Source organism: Tachypleus tridentatus, chromosome 9 (genome assembly GCF_004210375.1).
Source record: "Tachypleus tridentatus isolate NWPU-2018 chromosome 9, ASM421037v1, whole genome shotgun sequence".
NCBI lineage: Eukaryota > Metazoa > Arthropoda > Merostomata > Xiphosura > Limulidae > Tachypleus > Tachypleus tridentatus.
In genome coordinates this window covers 143,270,574-143,284,909 of record NC_134833.1, presented here as the reverse complement: position 1 = coordinate 143,284,909, position 14,336 = coordinate 143,270,574, and the positions used below count along the sequence as shown (strand labels likewise).

The 14,336-nt window shown below is 34.0% G+C and overlaps 1 long non-coding RNA gene across 1 annotated transcript; it reads left to right on the top strand.

Annotated features, from left to right (window-relative positions):
- Positions 1–4,884: 4,884 nt before the first annotated feature.
- LOC143226560 (uncharacterized) lies at positions 4,885–11,069 on the top strand. Its single transcript, XR_013014673.1, has 4 exons — positions 4,885–5,012; positions 6,793–6,848; positions 8,563–8,693; positions 10,672–11,069. It is a non-coding gene; the product is annotated as an uncharacterized LOC143226560 (long non-coding RNA).
- The last annotated feature ends 3,267 nt before the right edge of the window (positions 11,070–14,336 follow it).

Below are 14,336 nucleotides of genomic sequence, written 5' to 3'. Positions count from 1 at the left end.
TAGTGAAACTACACTAAGCTGTTCATTCAACAATATTTTTGGTGGTCTTAAGGCGCACGGTATATGGATGAGATGGTTTCTTGTCACCGAAGGATTTCTCTCTAGATATGTGGTCAGATGAATCCATTAGTGGCTTCAATGTTGATGGCCCTCTGAAAAAAACCTTAAAATGAACTCAAGGTTTTTCTACAGGTTGAGTCTTTATTGACATGTTCTCTTGAGTTACCATTGGCTGTTCTCTCACTGACATATTTCTAAGAACAATCAGACAGGTTGACCTTTGGCTTGTATTGATTATCCATCTGGATTTAGCAAGACGTGAATGATTCTTTTCAGTACACCATATGACCCTTTCAAGCACCTGCTTAAACATTTAATTTCATCCTTTCTTGTGCTGAGGACTGTACAGATATACCATGTCACCACAATTAAATACAGTGTTTTCAATATTAATATCATAGTAACATTTCATTTTATCACTTACTGATTAAATTGTTCCCATGTAAAGTCATGTTACATTTACGATGTTCTTTAATTTCTCTGCATATCTTGTATAAGACTTTACCGAGCAACTGTTGCCTGGACGAGAGTAAAGAAGGTCTGATGGGACTTACTCCTGAACCATCAATAATTATGGTGTATTGCTGGTATCTTGAAGAACTGCTTTACATTTTCTGATGTTCGTTCAAATATAGCTATTTAGACTGGCAAGTCTGATTCAAAGTTTTGTACCATGATCCAAGTGAAGTCCCAGAGGCATAACAAATCTTAAAATCTCTTTATTGACAAGTTTATTTGCAAGAGTTTCTGCTTCCTGGTTAGGAATAGCATATAATTTTAGTCATTTGATTGATTGATTTAGTGTTTTATGGCACAAAGCAGCTAGGCTCTCTGCGCCAAACGCCCAGTAAAAAGGTAAAAATAAATTAAATGTAGTAAGATACATAAAAGGAAATGAAGGTGAAACAAAACATCATTGAAAAACAGAAAAAAACATAAAACCAATGTTGACACCTAGTCTACAATGTTAAGAGAGAAAAGAGTAAGAGAAGTTGTAAAGGACTTTCTCTAGCATAATGGTAATGAACATAACCCGCCAGGAAGACTAACAGGTAAGTTCAAGAACCACCGTCAGTCACCTGAAGTTGGCCTTTCCAGTCCTGGTTCCGGGTTATGTTGTCATAACAGCCATTATTAAAAGGTAAAATAAGAAAAGTGTTAAAAGACATATAGCAAAATCGCAATAAAAATTAGCCAAATGTCCTGTAGAAAGGTAAAAGTAAAATAAATGTAGTAAAATTCGTAAAAGGAAACAAAGGTTTAAACAAAACAGCAATTAAAACATAAAATGGCATAAAACCAATGTTGACATCCAGTCTACAAAGTTGTAAAGGACTTCCTGTAGCAGAATGGTAATGATCATAACCCGCCAGGAAGACTAACAGGTAAGTTCAAGAACCACCGTCAGTCACCTGAAGTTGGTCTTTCCAGTCCTGGTTCAGGGTTATGTGTCATTATGGCCAGTACCAAAAGGTAAAGTAATAAAAGTGTTAAAAGACATGCAGCAAAATAGTAATAACAACTCGCCAGGACGACTAACGGGTTGTTCAAACAGCAGCATTAATCACCTGAAGTTGGCCTTTCCAGTCCTGGTGTCGAGTTATTTAATGTTCTGGCCATTTTCCAATGTCAAATTGAACTAGAGAGATTGAGACTCTGAAAAGGGAACCACAATTAAAAAGGTGTGATGAATAAATATCAAACACTTAAATGAGGTTAAAAAGATTAATGGCCATTAAAAAACTAAAAACTTTATTAAGGTGGAGAGTGTCACCATCACCAATAACACTGTCCAATGTTACAGACAAACCCTGGGACAGAACATGTTTATAATAGTGCCGTCGTTGAGAGTTGTAACGATGGCAAGAAAGTAAAATGTGGCTGATAGTGATTTGAATGTTACACAAACTACACACTGGTGCATCAGGTCCAGATAAAAGAAACGATGAGTTAAAAAACTGTGACCAATGCATAGTCTAGTTAGAACAACTTCCGAACCTTACGGAAACTAGACGGCCGAAGCCCAATATAGGGTTTTATTTGAAAAAGCTTGTTGTCACGTTGCTCACTCCAAGTGGACTGCCAGCTGGCACGGAGCTGAGCCTTGAATACAGGACCATAGTCCATGTACATAATAAGCACAGTGGTGACAGTCATTTGATGAAACTTCCCTTGTCAACTACGATGTATCTGTTCTTACGTATAGATAATTATGGAAGTGATTCATAGTTTAAACAACAATTTATAATTCTTTTCAAATTATACAATACTTTATTTCTGTGGCATTCATTGCTTTGTAATAGTAGGCAACATGTTTTTTTCTGAGTTGTAGTTGTGACAAAACTGTTCCCACTGCAATATCACTGATATCCATATCTAAAATAAGTGGATCTACCAGAGTTTGATAGGCCAATTTGATCAATTTCTTCTTAAATTTGTTGAATGCTTGTTCACAGTTAGCAATCCTACAAATTTTATATATGTTTTCTCGAATAGTTTATGTAAGGATGATCTACACCAGAGAAAGAAGTTTACAAAATGACAATAATAAGTGCACAGAACTAGAAATCATTTCACTTCATACAGGTTCTTTGGTGTTGGCCAACTCTAGCTAGAGTCAGTCTTTAATGAATCTGGAGAATTATTTCTCTGCTGACCACTTCTCCCGTGAAATTCACCTAGTTACGAGATAATCCACACTTCTTTAGGATTAGCTCAATGTTCTCTGTCCTTAACCAATCTACAACCTTCTTTATCCCTTTATAAGCATTGCTATATGTTTTCCCGTGTGCAGTTAAGTCATCATAGAAGATAACTGCAATGTTCCAGAGTAGTTCAGACAGAGCATACTCCATTGGTCACTGCAATGTACTAGGTGTATTACATAACACATTACCACAATCCATTTCCTGTAGTAAAAAGGGACTTCTCTCTACTATCTTTCTCTATTTTCAGTTATCAATATCCACTCGTGAAATCTGATGTGAAAACAATTTGACAGAGCATCAAAGTTGGATTCAGTCCTTAGCAATGTGTATACAGTCATGTGAAAAAGTTAGGACACCCTATAAAAGCCTGTGTATTTTTGTAACATTTTTGGATATATAGATATTGAATCTCAATTTTAACAATACTGAGAGATTATAGAAATATAACTAAACAATTAATACTAGCTAGTACTAAGGTCTACTCGCTGGGAGTAAATTCAGTACATATCAAAAAAGCCACATTCTCAGCATCATTAATTATACAATTGTCAACATTTTATATTTCTGTTATCACGTTTTATGTTTAGTTTTCATCTAAAGATATAAAAGATTTTTGCCTGCGATTCCCTAGGGAAGGTCGAAGCATCACGATAGTCAGGAGTGGGATGAGCAGACAGGAATATTTTGAAAGTGCCTACAAGCATAATATTGTATTCAACTTGCTGCATAATGTCTACCCAGGTGGTTCTAAACAGCTTCTGAATACCACTGTATGTTATTTAAAGACTTCCATGATTCTTGTTCCTGGCTGTTAAACTTGTGATACACCGACAGATGTCACTCACCTTACTGCTTCATATCAGTTTTCGCAGTCCCAATGCTAAAACAGTGCGGGAAATGCCTTTTTTTTTTTCCAATAAAAATGTCCAAAACATTTTAGTTCAAATTAAGAAAAACCGGTTAGGTTGTTTTTTTTTTTAATTTCGCCCACTGGCTCGTGAGGAGCCTGTTAAAATGAACTTGTAAAAATATCTTGACATTTTGGAGAAGTTCTAAATTTAGAGACCTGAATTCTACGGTGCTTCAAGTATGACATATTTCTAAAAGTCGTTGTATCGATTTTACTTGTAAACTCGAATCATTAACTGTAAGCAAAAAATTAAATTAGTTTCACTTTCCATAAAGCTAGCACAGCAGCATGTCTGCGGACTCAACACTCCTAGAAACCTGTTTTTGATACCGGTGGTGGACAGAACACAGATAGCCCATTGTGTAGCTTTCTGCTTAATTCCAACCAAAAAACTTTTACGAAGCTGCTCGCTAAAGTGACATCTACGTGTTTTTTTGCACCCTGCTGAATAGAATAATTCACTTGCAATCAATCTAATACTGAACGTTGAATACAATCCATTACGTACATATAATAAAGTGTAAATTTCAGGGAATGTGCAAATAAATGTATTTATTTGCTGCAGTTTAGTTTTACACAAAACTAAAATACTTCATTTCGAAATATCAAGAACAAACAGCGTAAAAAACTTATCACATGCAGAGCAAAATAAGGTATTGAAAGTTAGTGAAGGTATCTATCTGTAAGTACCATTTGTGTATTAGTTTTTCGGTTTTTTTTAACCACTACATTTATAATTTCTCACAGCCAACTCCCCATTTTTCAAGGGGTGAAAGAAAACTAAACAATCTTACAAGAAGGTAGTTGAAGTCGTAAAGTGATATCTAATACACAGCTTTAGGAAGATAGTTAAGTCAAAAATTAACATATCTTACAAGAAGCTAATACAGTTATAAACTAATACCTAACTTACCGGAAGCTAATTAAGTCATAAGTTAATGCATAACTTCTTTGAAACTAGTTACACGTCTTAAATGAATAACTAACACAATTCTTCGTAATTCTTACACAGAACAAATTATTAATTGAAATATGCCTGATGTATCATATATCGTATAGTATCAAGTGGATTATTATTCTGGCTGATATTACGTTAACAGTTTTTCGATCTACTTCACTAGTGTCGCCTGTTTACATAACGAAAAATCATTGAAACTTATAAGTGAGAAAATGTTTATGCTTTTCAAGGTCTCTCGTTATAAAAAAAGAAAATGGGCAGTAGGGTGCGTATTTTCGCAGCAGCCCGGGCAGCAACAAGCCAGCAGTATTGTAGCAGCACGTGATATGATGGATATTGGCCCGAAAACCGAAATGCTTTCTCATGTAGGCCCTACGTAAGAGCTACTGTCTATAGATAAGCCAACTTATTTGTAGCTTACCTAGTAGTGGTGGTTGGTGAGACTCAAAGTTGTTAAATCTATAATGCTAAATATTATAATAACATTAATTATAAACATTACTGTTACGTACAAAGCACACACACAAAACAAGTGCTAAAATGCATGCAAACCTCAGAAAATAATAATAAAAGGATAATGTTAAATAACGAAACAAGGTGCAGATAGCCTCATTGCTTTGCGCTATGAAACACCAAACCAATCAACCACAAAACAATGGTGTTCTTCCTTACTTCTTTATGAAAGAATTGGATATCAGGTGTCACCTGCTCCAACCTGCATAATTTCTCCTGCATTGTAATTGATACTGTTCTTCGCAAAAATTATTAATTTCTAGTATAATATGGTGACATCATTGACATTAATGGGATATTATATTTTTTGTAGGATTTTATAAGACATGAGTCAACGTGTTATACAAAGTCAAAATGTGCAAGTCTCACAATCTAGATGTGAGACTTGGGTATATGTATGTTGTTTTCAAAAAATGTTTGCTAAAAATTAATAAAAGTTAAAGGAACTAGGAGTCTAATAATTCGTTTTTGTGATACCTAACTAAAGAAAAAATGAACCAAATATGTCTGTTTACGGAAACAACAGTTGTACGTATAGCGACATATAATAATTTCTCGAGAAGAATATACATTTGTTGTTTTGTTTTTTCAATTTCACGCAAAACTACGCGAGGGCTATCTGCGGTAGCCGTCCCTAATTTAGCAGTGTAAGACTAAGAGGGCAGCTATTCATCACCACACACACTGCCAACTCTTGGGCTACCCATTTACCAACAAATAGTGGGATTAACCGTTACATTACAACGCCCCCACAGCTGAAAGAGCGAGCACGTTTGGCGTGACGAGGATTTGAACCCGCGACCCTCGGATTGCCTTAACCACCTGCATACATTTATAGCAAGTTAACTTCTTTTTCCCAGATAACCATACGTATACAACATTACAAGTTTATAAGCTATGTTAGTTGACAGACCAAACTTACAACTAAAACTTAACTTACTTGTAGTATTTTCTATTGATTACAATGTAACTCAACACTAACTAACACACTTAGTAATCGACTAATAACTGGCAAAAGGTTCACTAACTTATCAACTAACTGAATGAACTTTCTCAATCTAATATTTTTATACAATATGTTTTTCCACTACTTCATTTTGTGTGTACTCTTCCTCAGTGTTTTTTAAATAAACAGCACATTCTTTAGTTCTGTTGGGAAAGCCAGAGTATTTTTATCTTCAAGATATTGTTACCTTACAAATGATGAATTGATTGAAATCTCAAATGTAAATTTTAAGTTCCACATACATTTGTAACTATTTTTATCTGTCATCCTTCAGGAGTAGTTTCTTACAGTTGAAACACTAATTGTTTAGTTTTTACTTCCTTCGTTCTAAGTAAACACTCTTCAATTAAAATTGTTTTAATCTGCAATTCTTGACAGTGAGACCTTTTAAACTTCAACTGAATCACCTTCTACTGAGTGATATACTTCCATTTAACAGTTGTCTAATTAATCCTTTTATTTTTTCAAGATTACCATCAGAAGAAGTAATGTTTTGATATTATCTGATCTGATGCTCATGTAACCTTTAGAAAGTGTCATTGGCTGTTTATCTGTTATTTTAATGCATTTAACTTCATATTGCAAGTCGAAGTGTAGAGCATTATTTAAAAATAAATATATTTTGCCTAATTCACAGATTGTCATTACTGTAGCACGTGCAAATGGATCCATCATTTCAACAATAAAATCCAGGTATGATAGTTAGGAAGGCTTTTCTGTATATATATACTTTAAGTAAATCTAAGATTTTGTCCATTCTTTTTACTCTGCTCTTAAATTTTACTTTAGAAACTTCTTTATGGTTTGTCACTCCAGACCTGTTTGATAAAATAGCCACAAATGCTCGGTAGTTGTTATGACTCTCAGCTGAAAGGCTGCTTAATGTTGTTAAAGATGGTCCTTTTGAGTTGAAAGTAAAATGATGGATTGTTGTTTATTATATTACTACATCAACGTGCTTTAGAAATAATTTTGAACTAAACCTGATATGTCTCCCATAGTATTCTCCTGTCATAATCTGTTTGTTTCTTGACTGAGTGATGTTATTGAACTGGTCAGATAAATTCCGAAACTGGATAAGTAGCTGAAGTTGTCCAAAAAAGTCCTGTCATCACAACAATATTGGTAACAGATGTAGAACAATGAGGGCTCTCTTTTTTCATATTTCAAATTTAATAGTTTTTGGAGTTCAAATCATCAGGTTGAGACTTGCCTACCATTCAGGTTGACACTCACATTTGCAAATTCATTTCTTATATTTTTTATACTTTCATTGATACTCCTTTCTTCCTTGTCCCTTTCTTTTTACCCTCCCCTCAGTGGCACAGTAGCATTTTTTGAGGACTCACAATGCTAGAAATTGGGCTATGATACCAGTGGTGGGCAGAGCACAGAGAGCCATTTTGTGACTTTGTGCTTAGTTCCAAACAAACAAAACCTTTTTTGTCTACTGTCATTATATTATTTTTGTCTAATACAAGGTTTTTGCTTTGTTGGTTTTTTATTTTATTTTATTTTGTATTTCACCAATGTCTTGTGCTGTACGCCATAATTTTTATCAATATAGTCTTTCTGTACTATTTTAACCCTTCTACAATAATCTTTCTATACAAATCCAACACCTTTTTTACATTTTGTTTTCAGTTGAATTTATTTCCGTTCTTAACTCTTCTTTACACCTTAAATCTATTTCTGTCTCTTACTTTTTGATCTTTTATTTTTTTGTAATTGTTTTCTATCTCTTTTGTTGTTCTTTTAATTTTTATACATTTTTTATTGATTTCCTTTTGATTTTTTCTTCTTAGTTTTGTCTTTTTTTCTCTTGACTTTGTATTCTGTGTTACCAATCTCATTTAATTCCTATTTAAACTGTTTTATAATTTACAGCAAATATATAATTGAGCTTTGTGCACATTTCTTCACTTTATTTTAGAATCTATTTCATTTTTACCAAAATAATCCCATTTCTGACACCATTGTTGTAATACCTTCTTTCTACTGGACAAGTTCTTTTTTATTATTCAGTACAAATAATTCAGAGTTCAGTTCACTTAATTATAATGAAAGTGATTTATTTCTTTATTTCTAATACACAGTTTTATAGGTTACATCCATTGATAGTTCCAGGTCACAAATTAAACATAACAGTCACTTTCTTGTGAAAAATAATCTCATATCTATCATATAACTAAAACCTAGATAACTATTACACTCTGCAATTCTTTTACACACTGATAACATGGCGACAAACTCACTAATTAACTAACTAATCAATTGTACCGTCAGAGAGTACTAGGAACCTGAAACTGGAAATACGTCCCAACAATTTGAAAACTTAAAATATATAAAAGATAATTTATTCAGTTTTCACTTCAAATTAAGTGTTTTTCATAATGAAATTTTTCAGATACTCAAAAAAACAAGAACAAAATATCTGACTCTGCTCGCAGGTTGATCTCTGTCAAACCGCCCAGCACACACTTTATCACTTTCCTTCGAGAACTGGTATTAGGCACTGTGCCAATGCTCTATCTCAAGGTGAGATTACAATGAGATAAAAAAGTGAAATGTTTTTATCATGTGTCATGTGGTTATTAAGACAAACGAACATGACATTAAAACATATGACAAAATATATTTTACAATTCTCTTGTGTGTTAAAAAATGTACACATTTTAAAAAGATTAATAATTTGAACAATATACAATGAAGATCACTTTGTAGTAATTTATTAGTAGGACAGTTTGTTTGGGAATTTCGCACAAAGCTACACGAGGGCTATCTGTGCTAGCCGTCCCTAATTTAGCAGTGTAAGACTAGAGGGAAGGCAGCTAGTCATCACCACCCACCGCCAACTCTTGGGCTACTCTTTTACCAACGAATAGTGGGATTGACCGTAACATTATACACCCCCACGGCTGGAAGGGCGAGCATGTTTAGCGCGACGCGGGCGCGAACCCGCGACCCTCGGATTACGAGTCGCACGCCTTACGCGCTAGGCCATGCCAGGCCAGTAGGACAGAAAATGTGTAAATTGTTAAAACTATAATGCAGTTAGTAAATTAATAATATATGCGTTTTTAAACCTTATTTTAATGGTTTTTTTTTCTTTTTGTCTTTCACTGACTAGTTGCAAAAACTTGGCCCAGCACTTGAGTCTTAATCTTAGGGTTCCCGGTTCGAATCCCAGTGACACCAAACATGCTCGCCCTTTCAACCATGGGGGGCGTTATAATGTGATGGTCAATCCCACTATTCGTTGGTAAAAGAGTAGTCCAAGTTTGGCAGTGGATGGTAATGACTAGTTTCCATCTCTTTAGTCTTACAGTACTAAATTAGGGATGGCTAGCACAGATAGCCCTCGAGTAGCTTTGCACGAAATTCAAACGTACAAAAACTTTTCCTGTCTTTTTATTTTAATTAGTAAAAAGATACAATTGAATATGGCACCTTTCGCACTTTTGAAAATGATATTAAGAGTTAAGTTTTAAAAATATAGCTAGAAATAATTGTAGGCACTTGACAATGCCAACATTGTATAATCCTTCAGTAAGGGTAACGAGGTTTTGTTACTTTAATTTTGAATCATGGTACACAGTAACTGTTTTGTCTTTAATGCTTAACGAAAAGGAAGTTGGATTGTCTATTTTTCTCAATAAGATATGTGCATTGAACTTATTAATAATGTAACTAGTTTCAAATAATTAGTGATCTTTATTTAATATGGAATCGTTTGTTTGTTTCGAATTTCATACAAAGGTACACGAGATCTATCTGCACTAGCTGTCCCTAAATCGATCCTCTAGATGGAAGGCATCTAATCATTACCACCAATTGCCTATACTTGGGTTACAATTTTACCAAACAATAGTGGGATTGACCATAACATAATGAAAGCCACCACCCGGTTGAAAGGGAGGGATGAAGATTCGAACCTGCGACCCTCATAGTGCGAGTCAAGCATACTAAACACCTGGTAATGAATACGAGATCTTTAGGAATCGAAACATCTAGAATAAAATATTAAAAAACATTATTCAACAATATATATTTTCATTTTGAGTTTTCTTACTCTTTAAGTATATTTTATTACAAGCTACAGCTTTTACCGTACGTGTTGTGACCTGTATTTTTAATGTTGTAATTTGTTTGTTAACCAGAGGAAGCTGTGTTTGATTGATGACAACAATTCAGAGGCCTAGCAAAATATCTGAAACAAGGCTTAGAATACAAGTACGAGATAGTATGCAGTTTTTTTTCACAAGAAGATGGAGAGTTATTTTAACATAGAATTAAAATCAATCAGTTTATTTTAGGCTGAAACTCTTGAATAAGTGCAGAAAGAGGTATACTTGGTTTATTCTATGCATTTTATAATTCATTTTCCAACTATTTTAATGTGCCATTGATATTCTTTTCTAACTCATTGAGCCCTCGAGTAGCTTTGTGCGAAATTCAAAAAACAAACAAACAAACTAACTAACTCATTGATCACTTTTGGTTGTGTATTTTACAGCAAAGCCATACTTGGTTATCTGCTCTGTCCACTGCCAGGAATCGAACTCCGGATTTTAGCGTTGTAAGTCAGTAAACGGACTGCTGTCTCACCAAAAGAAATCTTCAGTAATTTTAACAGTAAAGTATTATTGTGCTTCAATTTTGTCATTACATGTCTTACATACTTCTTCAGTTTTATTGTTATAATCTTTCTCTACATTTTTAATAGTTTTCTATATTGCCTTCAATTAAGTTTATTTTTATTTAAATGGTACGCCACTTTCTATTAACTCCTCTCGCGTTCTTATAAGCCGCCTTTTAATTTTCGATCAATATTTTCTTGGCCCTTTTTAAAATTATGTCTTTTTCTTCATGATCTTGTCTTAATAATCTCAAAAAGTGCTTGAACCTCACTCCTAGACCTCGTGGTTTCTAACTTCAACAGTTTGAATTTTTTATTTCAATTATATTTATATTTCTGTTTTTACTAACACATTATCTTATTCCTGATACTAAATGTGTTAGCGTTGTTCTTTCAAACTATCGAGCGAAAATATTTAAATTCAGTCCACTTTATTTTCTCCTTTAACTTTATACAAACTTGAACACTTGTATATTGTTGTAAGTTGTCGTAGGCCTACGTATCAAATAACGTTCAAAACTCTTAATAACGGTGAGTTCAATATAAATTTAACTTACTCGCACCAGGTAACTCAAAATTAGCGGGAGTAAACACAGATCCAAATACCTCATAGAAACAGGCTGACAGATGTAACTTTCTCTCTTGTATGAGTTCAAGTAGCAGCTGACCTCTGTATTAGACAATACTACAATACCTACATCTGTATAAAATTAATAAACAAGCGTTAGTATAAATACATGTGGGCGTGTATCTGTTCCTTATAAATTTCCACATTTCTTGATCAATCAGCACCGGACTTAACACAGTTATAGGATGATAAGAGAAAGATCATAGGAGGTTGGACCCTCCCCACGCAAATTTCAGAAAAAAATTACCGACGTTGTATATCTCTCAACATTAGAATGAACTGTTGAACCACTACTTTTAGAATTCTTGAAAACAGCATGTCTTTATTTTCAGTATTGGTACCTTTATGTATTTTTATTACACTTTTAATGTTTATTATGTTAAGATTTAAACAAAATCCTATTATTTGATACGATGTTTTGTTTTTGGAATTTCGCACAAAGCTACTCGAGGGCTATCTGTGCTAGCCATCCCTAATTTAGCAGTGTAAGACTAGAGGGAAGGCAGCTAGTCATCACCATCCACTGCCAACTCTTGGGCTACTCTTTTACCAACGAATAGTGGGATTGACCGTCACATTATAACGCCCCCACGGCTGGGAGGGCGAGCATGTTTAGCGCGACCCTCGGATTACGAGTCGCACGCCTCACGCGCTCGGCCATGCCAGGCCTATTTGATACGAAGGAGTTTTATTTCACCGATCTAACGAATAGATATTGTAGCTAGTACACATATTTGAAAAATATGGATAAAAAAGTAAGGGTGTATTTCACTGTAAAGTCACTCTTTTTGTTTGATAAAAGGAAACCCAGTAACTTCGTACCATGTATATTCACAGTAAATAAAAAAAAACGTATTTTAGGCTATAGAGAAAGACAGCCTTGACATTCCTGTGATAGACTACTAATCGTTTTCTTTTTAAAATAGTTTCAGGATGAGGGGCTGTCAACAACAAACACGTATTCTTCCTATACGTTATAGATCTCAAAGCCTGTGGACCTCCCCCAAATCCAAAGGCGTCATTATTTATAGAAGGATATGTAGATGAAATTAAGATTGGGACATTATTTTTGATGTTGTATTTTGGTGGTGGGGGTACATTTTAATATAGTTAACTTATGTGAGAAAAACAAGTCGGTTCAAGGTTTTGATACAAAAGAGCTTTCGTCAATTGTTATGAGTGAACTTTTAATTAAAATTAAATGATTTTTACGACGTACCAGAATAAACTCCACCGTTAGCTTGTTTTTCATATAAACACCAAAACCTGATGCTATCACCCTCATACTGTACACGAGGCCAGTGTCTCACAAAGTGAAACCCGCTAAACTTTTTCTAAAAACCGCCAATATTCGGACGAAAACAAAGATACTGAATTAATATTAATTCTAAATAAACATAAACAATAATCCGATAAAATTTGAATTAATTAAATTATACAGTATATAGAGAGCAGATGTTATTGTTTTTACTACGGCAGTTTTTCAATCACAGTGCTAAAATTATAGGTTGGGGTTCAAACGTTTTCTCAAGACTGTCTTAGACTTGAAACAGTCTGGGAACCACCGTATTATTCTGAAAACTACACTCTACTCTACACTGTGACACGCTGGCGCCCTCTGTTGTAAATATAATCTCACATAGCAGGTAAGAACAACTATACTCCCCACTTCGATTTTAGGTTCTATCTGTATATATATGATATTTATATACAGGACGTGTGTCACGTAACTCTTCAGACACTATTGGTTACACCTACTTATAAGTTGTACTAAATGAATTGTCTCAGTCTTGAGGTGTAATAAAGATAAAAATGTTCACCTCACCCCTAGGAGAACTTGGGGATTTCTTAAAAACTCCTGCTGGATTCACCAACTTCTATGTAGTGCCCAGCTAACCGTCTCGATTTGCACGAAAGTAAATGTTTTTACCTAACTTCTTTACGAACCAGAGTACTTCGATAAAACACTTGGATGAGGGTTCCCCAAAATCGGACCCCACATTTGACATTAATTTTCATTACACCACATAAGTAAGCCTATTGATTACCGTTCGTAGATTTGTTAAATAAATTAAAAGTTTTATTATTATTTATAAAAGCAATGATGATTAAACTAAAAGTGTTTGGAACTAAACACAAAGCTACACAATGAGCACTACGGGTATCAGAAATAAGAGTAGTTCAAATATTAAACGTGCATTATAGTGGTCCTATTTTTTAACATAAAATCAGTTGCATTATAGTGGCCCTATTTCTTAACATTAAATCAGTTGTATAAGCTTCCGTAATTATTATTGGTCATGATAATTATTCATACCTTAATTTTGTTTTTGATAATGACCAGAGAAAGTATTAAAGCGTACTTGGGGAACACTGTAATCCATAAAATGTACTTTTTAATCTGTAGCAAAAGCATATTCATCTACTGTGAAACATTATTTTGATAAAGGATATAACAATGTTTGAAAGCACATATACAACTCAACAGTCATTAACGTATTTATAAATCAAAGTTTAGGTATCCTGGCTTCAAGTTACAAAGACACTTGACACAGTGAAAGAAAGCAAGAAACCTTATAAAATTACACTGCTTGTTTGCTTTAATGCAAAACTACACTAGGTTATCTGCACTCTGTCCAACACAGAAAATCAAACCCTGAATACTGCCGACTCATCCAGTGGTGTGTAGAGGAATTATATAATATATGGTAGAGACTTATATCACATATATATATAACTTAAGAGCTTACCTATTAGTTTTTCTCCAATTGATTGTACAAACACTTAAGACAATCTTCCACTTTTGATTTTAAATTGTGCAGAAAGGACATACACATGTGAAAATGAAATTAATTTAACTAAAAACGCTTATAACTTACATGGTTACAGTAATCGTGTTATTAGGTCTAAAGAA